Here is a 13,008-nt window from a genome sequence, read left to right on the forward strand (position 1 = left end):
TTATCCCAGCCACATCTGAAACAGCTCAGGAGCTGTGCCTGGCCGCCAGCCGTTTCCATAAATAACTTGCTGGGCCTGGCTCCTTGCCCTCCTGGTGATGTCATTGGCCTTGGCCCAAATGATGAGGTCACAGGCTTCCCTTCCCTCGCCACTCCCTTGGGGTGGGATGGGGGAAGCATGAGGCCCTCTTCACAGAGCCTGTCTGCCGGGAACCTGTCTGTCTGCGCCCCATCCTGTTCCAGCCCGGCCAGGCAGTTGATGTGGGTTCTTCACCATCTGGGACTGCCTGCGTGGTGGTGCCAGACGGCAGCCTTCCCCCTCCTTGTCACCAGTTCCTGAACAGCCTCCCAACTTTTCCATCTCCCCACTGCCTTCTCCCTTCGTCATGATGTGATTTCCAGAGGACAGTGGACTTGGTGCCTGGATGGAGCTCCCCCTAGGTCCAAATCCTGGCTACCCCACCCACTAGCTGTGTGACTCCAGACAAGATGCTTCACCTCTCTGTGCCTGTGTTTTCTCACCTTTAAAACGGAGGCACTGAGAGGACCTATCTCAAGGGTTGTCATGAGGCTGACATGGGCTCATGCCTATAAAACACAGTGCTTGGCGCATTAGTAGACAAATAAATTGATTCCATGGTCACACTTCCCTGTGCCTGCGTGTGCTGGGGAGAGGGGAGGCTCTCGCTTTGTGCATTTTCAAATATGTGGCAGGCAGAGGCACCCATGGTCTCCTCTCTATGATTCTTATGTTCCCCACAATCACCAAAGCTGCCATTTTCCCAACTTGGTCTCTCCCCGTCGCCTCATTCTGTTCTAATGGTGGCCCCAGCTCTTTCCCGGAATCATTGCTTTGGTCCTGGAAGTGGGAATGGCCAAGATGTGAGAGGGTCTTTGAGAGCTCCAAGGTGTTCTGAGGCCCCACAGCCACGCCACTCCACAATTACCTCCAGTAGAAGACAGCCAGACTCCCTCCCTGGTCAGCACTAAAGTCACCAACATGAACAGTATCAGACAACACAGAATGACCAGCCAGGAGCCCGTGGGCATTGGCTACAGATGTGTGAGTTTGAAGAATGCCCTGCGGTGGCCATGGGGAGGTGGCCGTCTCTGGACTGGAGACTGGAGAAGTTTCACTTTGATTTCATCACTGTGCTGTTGGATATGGCAGCCCTGAGCCACTTGTGGTTACTGATCACTGGACACTGGGCCAGTGAGGTGCCAGACGTGTGGGATACACATAGGACTTTTAGGACCTAGTATGAAAAAGAGATGACAAGATATCTCATAACTAATTCTTTTATATTTATTATGCATGGAAATCATGGCATTTTTCATATATTGGGTTAAATGACATATGCTATTGTGAGCAATCTCACCTGTTTCTTTTCACTTTTTTAAATACGGCTGCTGGAAAATGTGAGGCTACGCATACATTCTGTAATTCTGTGTGGGTTGCGGTGTCTTTCAAGCAGGTAGCTCGGGCCTGTTCTCTTGCTGAGTCCTAGAAAACATTCATTGGCTCCCATCCCAAGGGTTCTGACATGGTAAATGTGGCGTCTTCCAGAGCTTAGGGCTGCTGCCTTCAGCCAAAATATCCCCGTACCCCCTCATCAGTATCTCCAGAGGACCGGGACCGGCCGCTGTACCAGGTGCTCTGGTTTCCTCCCCACATGTGGTCACTGCCTGCCCACCATCCAGCACCCTGAGCTCCGCCTTACATATTTAAGGGGGGGCTCCCTAAAGTTGACCAGGACACCCCCAGGACATCAAGCACTCAATGCCACGTGGCCCCTCCTATTCTTCCCGCCACACCTTGGAACCCCTGCCTAGACGTTGTGCCTCTCTTCTCCATTCATGTAGATCTTATTCATGCTTTAAAACCTAAATCAGAAGTCACCTCCTCCATGAAGCCTTCCCGGACCCCTCCACTGGATGGATCACTCTGGACCACATCATAATACTTTGCCTGAAACTCAATGAAACTGTTTCTCAGAGTGTGTGTCCTGATAGAAGGTGTTACATGCCAGGCCATTTCTGTCCACATAAATCTTCATAACAATCCCAGGAGGCAGAAAGTAGGATTATTCCTATTTTATATGAGGAAACTGAGGCAGAGAGATTAAGCGTCTTGCCAAGGTGGCAGAGTTTATAGTAAAGAAGCAGAATTCCTGTCCATGGGGTCTGATTCCCAGGTCATGCTCTATCTGTCATGCCTGATGGCCCAGTTACAGGTAGCATCACTCCTGGTACCCCCCGAAAGACAAAGACAGTATTGAGAGTGGGCCCCAGTTTATCCATCACTGTAATCCCCATGTTATTCAATCAGGTTTAGGCACACAGTAGGTGCCCAATAAATGTGGCCTGAATGAGACCAGCATTTAATTATTAGCCCTACTGTGCTTTGAAATTGGGTCCTAGCATCCATGTCCCCAAGGCCAGCCCTGGCCATCTCCCACCCCTCACCTCACCCATCTCCATCCTGCCTTCAAGGCCCAGTGGCCTCTCCCTGCCTCCGCAGGGAGTTTTGAACTGTGCTTGTTCAAAACTCAGTTATTGTCGAGGACCTCTGATAGCCGGAAATTAATTCCCCAGGTTACCACTGCATAAAAACTCAACTTCTTTTATGGCCTCTACATGCCTTGCCCTTTCCTTTTATGCAGGTCTCTCTGTACTTCTAGGGAATAAATAAGTACAGTGTAACTTTTAGCAGCCTTTATCCACTGTAGCCTTCGGGGCTCCCAGGGCCTGGAGCCACCCAGAACCCCAGCCACAGCTGGGGGTTGTGAGGTGGGGCATTGGAAGGATTCTGTGTGTCTCACCCTAGAGCTCTCTGTTGTGGGGACTCCCTGGGTCTTCACCAGCCAGGCATGGTCCCCATTGTGGTCCACAGCTGCACCCCTCCTGCCAAAGCTCCCTTGAGGAGTTGTTGCCCCCTACTGCACCCCCTTCTTGCACCTGTAGCCACACTTGAGAGTGATGCCATTAGCAGCAGCAGAAGGAATGCCCACCGAATTTCAGTAACGGGTCAACCCCAGTGCTGATAAAGGCTGGGCCGATGGGCACAGGGTTTGGGGACTCCAGCTGCTGAAATCCCCTCCCACCCCAGGGAAGGGCACCAGAGAATATTTTTGTCTGGCTTCTAGACCATGCCCTGTGATTCCAGGGGGTCCCTCATGTAGGTGGTGGGGTCTATGACCACCCTGGAGCCGTGAAGCTCCCCTCCCCAATTTCAATCAGGGCTGAATAATCTCCACCTTGCTCATGTCCCAGTGGGACCTGGACTCGATGCTCTGCTCACTAGTCTGAGATCAAAGGCCGGTAACTCTGACGATGTTTCTCATCAGGAAGGCAGGGGGACATCTCTGTTCTCCTAGTTCCCACAGAAAGATCTTTGTGTGGGTTGAGTCAATACTCTGTCGGAAGAGAGAAGCTCTAGTCTCTGCAGGGACAAGCCAGCAAAGGGCCCTGTCCATTTCATTTCCTTTTCACCATTTCACCAAGAAACATCCCAGTCTTTTTTTTTTTTAAAGTCTCCATGTAGTAAATGATGATTAACACCAAAAAAAATAAAGGCCTCTTTCCCTTCCCTTTCTAGTTTTCCTATGTCTGAATCCCAGGGCAAAAACACCTTGATAGGTAGCCTGGTCCGTATACCCACCTCGACCTGGATCTACAAGGAACCCTTTGGATTTTTGTACCAATCCTCAGAGCTGGGAATCCTTTGCCTCTAGCCTACAGTCCTTGCGCTGCCTCGACTGGATCCAGCAATTGCTTGGGGACAAACGATCATTTCTCTGCTTAGGAATTGTGAGAAGAAGGTATTTAGGCTCTAGGTAGAACTGCCAGATTTAGCAAGTAAAACCACAGAATCCCTAACAACGAAACTAAACCATGGATAGGGTTTTGGCATAAGTATGCCCCATGCAATATTTGAGATATACTAGAATCTTTCCTCTTTGTTTCTCTGAAGTTGCACTTTAGCTGGGCATCCTATCCCTGGGCTGCAGCCTCAGGCTCCCAGAAGCGATCGTGGGGGTCTGTGGGTTGTCAGCCTGCAGAGAATTATGTCTATAACTAGTCCCACCGGTGACTGCACAAAGTCTTTACGGTAAGGTGGGGTAAGTTTTGTGCTCTGGGATGAGCTGCTGTTCAGGGTGGTCCAGCTCTCCCTTTACCATGGAAGAATGAAGCCTCCCTCTCTTTCTGGCCTTGAAAATGCCCCAGCCTTTGCTCACTCTCTCTTTCCTCACCCTAAGTCCCTGTAATGGATCTCAGGGTCCCCTGTGGGCCCCAATCTCCTATAATGAGTCTGTTGCCATGGGTGTGTTTGGCTCCGGCAACAGTGGCTCTCGGGACCAGTTGAGTGATGTTCAAATACACCTTTGGAGTCCACGTGCTCCTCCACTGCTGCTGCCCTCAGCTCAGCAGGAAGCTCTCAGCAAGAGCGTTTCTATATCTGGGGCCTTCCCAAGCTCTACACCCCCATCTCACCGCTCCCTGCCCTCCATAAAAAAGTTTCCGGGGATGGGAGCAGCTATCTCTGAGATAATTGCTTAATTAAGGGAAAATTACTTAAATTTCAGCAGCGGCAGCGGCAGCAGCAGCAGCAGCCACTGTGCCGTTCTGACTACAAAAACCTCTAAAACCCAGTTCCCTCAGAAAGGAGATCACTGCCCACTCAACACTTACTCCTCCTTCTCCAGGGAGAAGGCAGGAGAGAACCTGAGTGGGATGTCAGGGGCCTCTCGCACACACGCTTGCACACGCACACACACCTACATCCATGCGTACACACACACGCGCAGGCCCCCACCACCTCAGCTGGGCTCTGCTAGACGTTGGTGAGCTTGTGATTTTATCAAAGTCCAGAGGCGGACACATGTTATGCACTGAATGTTTGTGCCGCCCTGAAAGTCACAGGTTAAAGCCCTAACCTCGAATGCGATGGTATTTGGAGGTGGGACCTTTGGGAGTAGATTAGGCTTAGATTAGGTCATGAAGGTTGACCCCCAAGATGAGATTCATGTTTTCTGGAGAAGAGGAAGATAACAAGGCTGCTTCTTTCTGCCATGTGAAGATACAGGAAAAAGTTGGCAGCCGGCACGCCAGGAAAAGATCCCTTACCAGAACCCAACCATGCTGGAGCTCGGACTTACAGCCTCCAAACTGTGAGCAAAAAACGTCTGTTGTTTAAGCCCCCCAGTCTATGATATTTTGTTATAGCAGCCGGAGCTACGATAACACACTTTCTGGAAAGAGCCTGAGAGCAAACATGTTAGGCATTTGTTTCAGCTACTCAACGAGGCCATTGTAGCATGAGAGCAGTCACAGACGATACTGAAATGCACTAGCAAAGCTGCGTCCCAATAACACTTTATATGTGGCCCTGGAGCCAGAGTCTGCTGATCCTGTCAAAGGCTAACTGTTGGGATGCCGCTGGAATGATTGGGCTTAGGGGGTTCTCGGCACCGTGGGAGAGGATCTCTGTGGGCAGCCCAGCTCCACCAAGGCCCAGGGAGCTCCGAGAAATGATTGTGCTCAGCTGTGAGGCTGTCGCAGTTGCAAATATGGGCTGTGGGGTTAGGCAGTTCTGGCCCAAATTCTTGCTATATGATCTTCGACCAGGTATTCAACTCTCTGAGTTTCCATTTTCTCATTTCCAAATTGATCGTCATCATGGTTCCCTCCTCTCAGGGTCATGGTGGCAGGGCCCGGGGATCGTGGGGTGAAGCTGAGTCTGGTCTATAGTCAGTGCGTACGGGTGTCAGCTTCTGGGAGTGTGTTTTGGATCTCAGAGGAGAGTCCTGGCAGGAGGGTTTTAGTGTTTCTCCTCCCTCTTCCCCTCCAAACTTGTCACAATCCTATCTTTCCTTGGGATTGTGCCTCTTCTGAAGAGTCAAAGAGAAGAGAGCGGAAAGCCACAGGGTTCCTGACTTCCCTGCTGCCCCGGCAGAGGCAGATGCTGGCCAGGGTGAGCTGACCCCACCCCGCCCACCCGTGGCAACCGTTTGTCCTGCCTAGCTATCCTGGCAGCCCTGGCCTGCAATGAACATTATCCTGGCGGGGACCGACCATCCTCCAGGCTACCCACAGTGGGCGCTGGAGAGCCCCCCTCCCCAGCATCCTTGTCATCCAGTGTCTTCTCTCTCCTCCTTCCAGGCTGCCTCCTGCCTGCCAGCTCTCCTGTAGACAAGGCCACCCATCCAGAGACACTCCCCTCTCCCCTGGGAGCCCAAACAGCCTCCTGTAACATTGCCATGGGCTGGGGAGAAACCTCAGTCTAGAAGGAGTAGTCCATAAATTGTGATCAGGCATTGGAGACAAGATGCCCATGCTGATATTGGTACCAGGAGAGACGGTGCAGGCACCCATCAGGCCAGCTGCCAAAGGTGGGGCAGAGTTGGCAACCCAGGGGCAGGGAGGGGAGAGAAACCCTGGTAGTGGCCATGAGCAGGAGAGTGGAGCAGAACAGGTGCAAGGGAGCTTGGGGCCATGGGTTCAGAGAGTTTGGAAGCAGAAACAATTCAAGATATGGATCCCAGGGGAGCCAGAGGCTCAGGAAGGTTAACCAGGAATAACCATGCTTGGGTGAGAACTTTGGGATGGAGATGGGCAGGAGATCTGGCAGAGCAGTGCCTGCACACATTCTTGACTGGCAGATGGACAGACGGACATCAGGCCCAGCAGCGAACTTATTCCACTATGAAGTGGGTAATAAAACTTTACATGTGGCCCCAGAGTCAGGCCAGTCCGCAACTCTATATGTGGAGTCAGGGCCACATCTAGCCTGAGAAGCCAGTCTGTTGACAGGTCTGAAAAATCCCCCAGAAGTTAATTAGATCACTCAGATCCCACTGAAGCCTTCACCATCCTCCTGGTTGCTCTTCTAGGTACTCTGAGTCCCTTGCACAGCCTCTCTCCTAGAGAGAGTTTTAATGTGTTTTAATTACTCGGGAACATATTGGTCTTCCTTATCTACAGTGAGGTTCTAGAAGCAAGGACAATAGTCTTACTTAGCATTGTATTTCCAGTGCCAACCAATGGGCTGGTGCAAAGTAGTTGCCAATACGTATCTATTGATGGCAGAAACCAGTATAACTCTTCCCGGTGTCTATCAACATCCCACCCTCACCGCCAGCCATCCTACCAAGCCCACCCACCCTACCATCTTGACACAGCGCCCACTGACTGGACCCTCAGGGCCTCCTGCTTAAAACATAACTAAGTGGTCTAAAGTCTAGATACCAGCTTCCTTTAAATCATGGTCTGATGTTTTGTGTACTTTAAATAAACTGCTGAGTGGATGAGACTGGCAAGACCACCACAGGAGAAGAGACTTCAGGGCTAAGACACAGGGATGCAGCCTTGGGGTCAGAGGCAGAGCTGAAGGTTGTCCCAGCACCAGGAAATTGGTGGAGATGTCATTTGGGCTCTGTTAGCTGATAATCTCAGGAGCACCCCTTCCTGGGGTCTGTCTGCTCACCCACTCCCCTTCCAGCCCCCTTGCCTACACCTAGGCTGCTGAGAAGAAATGGAATCAACTTCCAGCTGCTCCGCCTGTGGGCTGGATTCTTCACTCTTCCTGGGAGATGTCTCCCTCCCACAGGCAATTGGACCAGCAGCCAGGCCTTGGGACTGAAAGAGAGGTCTGAGCCGCGTCTGTGTCACTGGTGCTTAAGTCTTGAACAAAGGCTATCTGGCTGGGTTCTCCCAGGCTGGGCTGCCACTCAGGGGCCAGCAACAGAGTGCCTTTTTCTTTTCTCTCTTTTTTTTTTTTTTTTTTTGAGACAGAGTCTTGCTCTGTTGCCTAGGCTGGAGTGCAGTGGTGTGATCTCGGATCACTGCAACCTCCACCTCCCGGGTTCAAGCAATTCTCCTGCCTCAGCCTCCCAATTACAGGCACCCACCACCATGCCCGGCTAATTTGTATTTTTAGTAGAGACAGGGTTTCACCATGTTGACCAGGCTGGTCTTGAACTCCTGACTTCAGGTGATCCACCTGCCTCAGCCTCCCCAAGTGCTGGGATTACAGGCATGTGCTACCACACCTGGCCGACAGGGTGCTTTAACTAGCCTGGCACCTCATTGCACACAGTGAATCAGTCTCTCCCTCACTATTTCTGGGCCTGCTCTGTGGGATTCATACCCCTGTGCGCTCCTGACCTGCAAAACCAGGGCCATATGTAGCTGTGTTGTTCTCCCAGACATGAGGCCTAATTGCCTAAACGCAGAGAGTGTAGGCGTCTTGGCCCACTGCTCACCTCCTCAACCAAACGAGTTGGAACTCTGACCCCAGCCCCAGTCTCTGGCTCTGTCCTTGCTGCTTTGGGACCTCTGCCCTGCCTGGGATCCTGTTCCCGTTTCCTGGCTTTGCACTTCCTTGTCCTGACCATCTTCTGCTGCTTCAGCTCCTCCAAGGCCATATCCTGATTCTGCTACCCGCTCCCTGCCTCTGAGCCCTGCCTCTCCCCATCCACACCACGCCATCTGCCTGCCCTGAGACATCAGTGGTCTCTCAAGCCAGTCTCCTCATCGTCTCTCATGTTATTCCCATTTCTTTCTACCTGCTCTCCTTGCTTCCAGCTCCTCCACAGATCCTCTCTCCAACACAGTGGTTCTCAAACTGTGGTCCCTGGACCCAAAGCAGCAGCACATGGGAGCTTGTTAGGAATACAAATTCTCCAGCCGCAGCCCAGCCTTGCTGAATTAAAAACTCTTGGGGGAGGGACCAACGATCCGTATTTTCACCAGCCCTCCAGATGATTTTGATGCAGTCAAGGTTGAGAACCTCTGTGTCTAGCATATTCTCCCTGCAGCTTCCAGAGTGTTCTTTCTAAAATCCAGGACAAGCCCTCTTATTCTCCTGCCCCAAAACAGCGCATACCTCTCTCTTGCCTTCAAAGTTAACTTTCAACTCCCTTCTTAAGAACAGTATCAGGCTGGGCATGGTGGCTTACGCCTGTAATCCCAGCACTTTGGGAGGCCGAGGCGGGCGGATCACGAGGTCAGGAGATCGAGACCATCCTGGCTCACATGGTGAAATCCCACCTCTACTAAATACAAAAAAAGTTAGCCAGGCGCGGTGGCAGGTGCCTATAGTCCCAGCTACTTAGGAGGCTGAGGCAGGAGAATGGCGTGAACCCAGGAGGCGGAGCTTGCAGTGAGCCAAGATCACACCACTGCACTCCAGCCTGGGCGACTGAGCAAGACTCTGTCCCAAGAAAAAAAAAAAAAACAGTATTGGAGGATCTTTACCATCTTGCCCACACTTTCCTCTCCAGCCTTCTCCTTTAGGTTGTGGAAGGCCCGGTGGTTCCAATGTTGCCTTTCTGAAGCTTTCCCCATCCTCCTGGTTGCTCTTCTAGGCGCTCTGAGTCCCTGCACTGCCTCTCTCCCAGAGATGGTTTTGATGTACTATAATTACTCGGGAACATATTGATCTTCCCTATTCGCAGTGAGGTTCTAGAAGAAAGGATAATGGTCAACCACTGGGTCGGTGCAGAGTAGTTGCCAGTACGTATCTATTGATGGCAGAAATCAGTATAAGTCTTACTAGTGTCCATCAACATCCCACCTTCACCCCCAGCCATCCTTCCAAGCCCACTCTTCCTACCATCTTGACACAGCGCCCCCTGGTGGACCCTCAGGGCCTCCTGGGATCTCTCTCCATCCCATCGTATTCCTGTGAGTGCTTCGAGGCCAGGTCACTTCCAACCCAGTCATTCTGCAGCCAAACAGCTCATAGGAAGAGTGAAGGCGAGGGCCTTCCCGGGCCCCCTTGTGCTCACAGAGATCTGTTCTCCGTCACAGGGGTGTCGGGGGAGACAACCTCAGTAACTCCTTCAGGCCCCGTCCAATGGTACGAATGATTCCCAGCTCCCGGAGGAAAGATGCCCCGGCTTCAAACTACCCTCCTGTGACTGGACTTAAGGCTGCAGGACAGGGCTTGGGGTGAAATTCATTTTGCCTGCTCCCCTCTCCCACTAGATTTACCTTCCCAATGATGTCTGCTTGCACCAGTGTTAAAATGAGCCTGCATTCCCTGTGCACACAGCAACAGCTTGGCAATCCGGAGGCAAGGTGGGAGGCGGAGAAACACTGAAACGAAGTCTTTCTGCCTCAACCCACAAAGTGAACCACTCCCCAGGTGAGTCACCAAGGATGGTAGTCATTGTTTCAATGGGATCTGAGTGATCTAATGAACTTCTGGGGGATTTCTCAGACCTGTCAACAAACTGGCTTCTCAGATGTGTTTTGCCAAAGAACGGAGCCGAGATGCACAGAGGAACTCTCGCCGGACACTCAGGTTCAGGTTTAAGGAGCATGGGCACTTTTGGGGCGGGGATAGAACCAGAGTCCCCAGTTCTCTTGGAGCCACCCTTTATGGCCTGGTCCAGGCTCCGCTGAGCCCTGAAGCCCCTCCCACTCCAGCCTCTCCTGTGTCCTTCAAACTCCGGCTTCCGAGACCGTTGGAAGGTGGTGAAGGGGGCATGGTGTTTGTTTCTCTGTGACTTCCTGGCTCTGGCTGCAGAGAGCAGTTGGCTTGTGTCACACTCATCTTCAGTCATGATTAGATACACGCCCACTGTTCCCCGGAGCGTGGCTCCAGAAAGAGTCTGCAAGGGTCCCTCTGTAAGTAGAAGCAGCCTCCATCTCATTGGCCCCCCTGGAGACGGCCCGGGTCCCCTTCCGCGATGATGCTACACACACCCGCTCCATCCTCTCCCCACACCTTGCCCTCAGGTCACCTGGCAACCTCAGGGCAGCCAGCCTGGCCAATCACCTGTGGCTGCCAGCATCCATCTGCCTCCCTGGGCTGGAGGGGGCAGGAACTCAAGTGCTCCCCCTGCCCCTGGCTTCACCCCCACCCTTCAATACCCCCCACTTCCCAGACCATACAGAGGTAGCACAGTGACCAGCATTTCGCACCTCACCCTTTGCTCCCTGCCCGAGGCCCGCTCTGCAGCTTAATCTGTGACATTTAACATAAATAGTTTTCTATTCCCAGCTGACCTTTAATGGCTTTTATCATCAGCTGTGGTTCCTGGCAGCCGTACAAGAGCTGCTGTCGGTTGCCCAAATCTATTCCAACAGAATACCCACGGAGAGCCCATGGTTTTCGCCACATGAAGCTGGGTGGGGGGCACCTGGAGATGTCTGCAGAGACTTGAGCTTGCCACTCTTGGCCCGGAAATATCATTATGTGTTTCAATTAGAATTAGTGGGGAAGCCAGTTATTAAGTGGTTAGTTATTATGGTAATGGAGACACTCCACAGTAGCTGGTGCGGGCCACTCCTGCCTTCCTCTAATGGCCACTTTTTAAATCCCTAATCTCTCCCTAATGCTCTGTTTGCAAGTGCAGTAGGATGGAAATGGAGGGAAGAGACCAGAAAGGGGTGGGTTTTGCATCCCCCTCTTCCCCTCCGCACCCCTTCCCCAGCCGAGATACCGTTCCCAGCAGGTGTGTGCTGTAGTGACATTAGCAAACCCTCCACCTGAAATCCTAAGCCGTGTCTTCACACTCTCAGAAGCAGAAGAAGTCATTGTCAAGGCCAGCGCCCACTTCCACCAACCCCTCTGGGCGTCTTTCCTCCCACTCACAGATGGTCACTGTGTCATCACAGAAAGGATGTGAGAGGACCCCTGTGGAGGTTTGGGCTTTGCAAAGACCCTGCAGATACTGAAGGTGCAGAGAAGTGAATGAGGACTCTCAGGCTGAAGGGCAGGAGAGTGGAGCTCTGGGTCCATCTTGCTAATGACCTTCAGCAAGTCACATGTCTTCCGGAAGCTCCAGCCCCTCCCTGCGTACTGAAGGTTCAGACCAGCTCTTAACCCTTCCTCTGCTCACCTAAAGGATATGGCATTCCCTCCTCAGGGGTGACGGCCCATAGCCGGGTAAATGGGGGACGCTTGCCCAAAGTCACTGCAGCAAAGTTGGGCAGAGGCATGGCAGAGTCTGGAGGGGCGTTCCTGGTACCCTGCTCCCCTCCCTCACTGATGCTCAGTCTTCTCTGCCTGGAGGAGATGCTTGCAGAGGTGCCTTCTTATCTATCTTGCCTTTTTTTTTTAGACATGGTCTTGCTCCGTCACCCAGGCTGGAGTGCAATGGCACAGCTCACAGCTCACTGCAGTCTTGACCTCCCAGGCTCAGGTGGTCCTCCTGTTTCATTTTTATTATTATTATTTTTTGTAGAGATGGGGGTCTCACTATGTTGCTCAGGCTGGTCTCAAACTCCTGGGCTGAAGTGATCCTCCCACCTCAGCCTCCCAGTTAGCTGAGACTACAGGTGTGTGCCACCATACCTGGCTAATTTCTTTCTTTTTTTTCTTCTTTTTCTTTTTCTAGTAGAGATGGGGTCTTCTATGTTGGCCATGATGGAGGAGAGGACCGTGGGTGGTGGGGTGGGAGACTGGTGGAGGGAGAGGTGCTTAGTTTGTTTCCTGCTTAGCTGAGCCAACAAAAAAGAAAATGAATCTGTGGAGCCCATACAAGGTGGCAGAGTTGCAGTGCCGAAGCGCAGCTCAGTGGAGGAGGCGGCAGGCACGGGGCCCAGAGAAAATTATCTTTCTAACCACTACGTTGGTACCATAATCACCTTCACGCAGCAGCTCTGGTTCCTGGGGGAGGGGCCACCGGAGAGCCACTTGGTTTGATTCCTTTAATCTTTTGACACCGCCTCTCACGGAGGAGTATGTAATTAGGCCGCACTGTACCTTCCCAGCAGCCCAAGCCGCAGGCACCTCGCAAGATGAGAGCAGGTGCTGCTGGAGCCGCCGGGTTGGGCCGGGCTCTTAATTGGCTTATGTGCTTCTCTTGGAGTCTGTCCTGTTTTTCCAGGGATGCAGCTACCTCCTGGACTGTGGTGGGGGTTGCTCTCTCAAGGAATCTCTGAGGGACCAGGGACCGTGCCATGATACTGGTTTGGGGGCAGGGTGGTAGCAGGTGAACTCCGGCCTGACCAGCTAATGGCCTGAGAATGTGCCCTGCCTGCTCGGAAGAGCTCT

This window comes from Chlorocebus sabaeus, chromosome 16 (genome assembly GCF_047675955.1).
Source record: "Chlorocebus sabaeus isolate Y175 chromosome 16, mChlSab1.0.hap1, whole genome shotgun sequence".
Classification (NCBI taxonomy): Eukaryota; Metazoa; Chordata; class Mammalia; order Primates; family Cercopithecidae; genus Chlorocebus; species Chlorocebus sabaeus.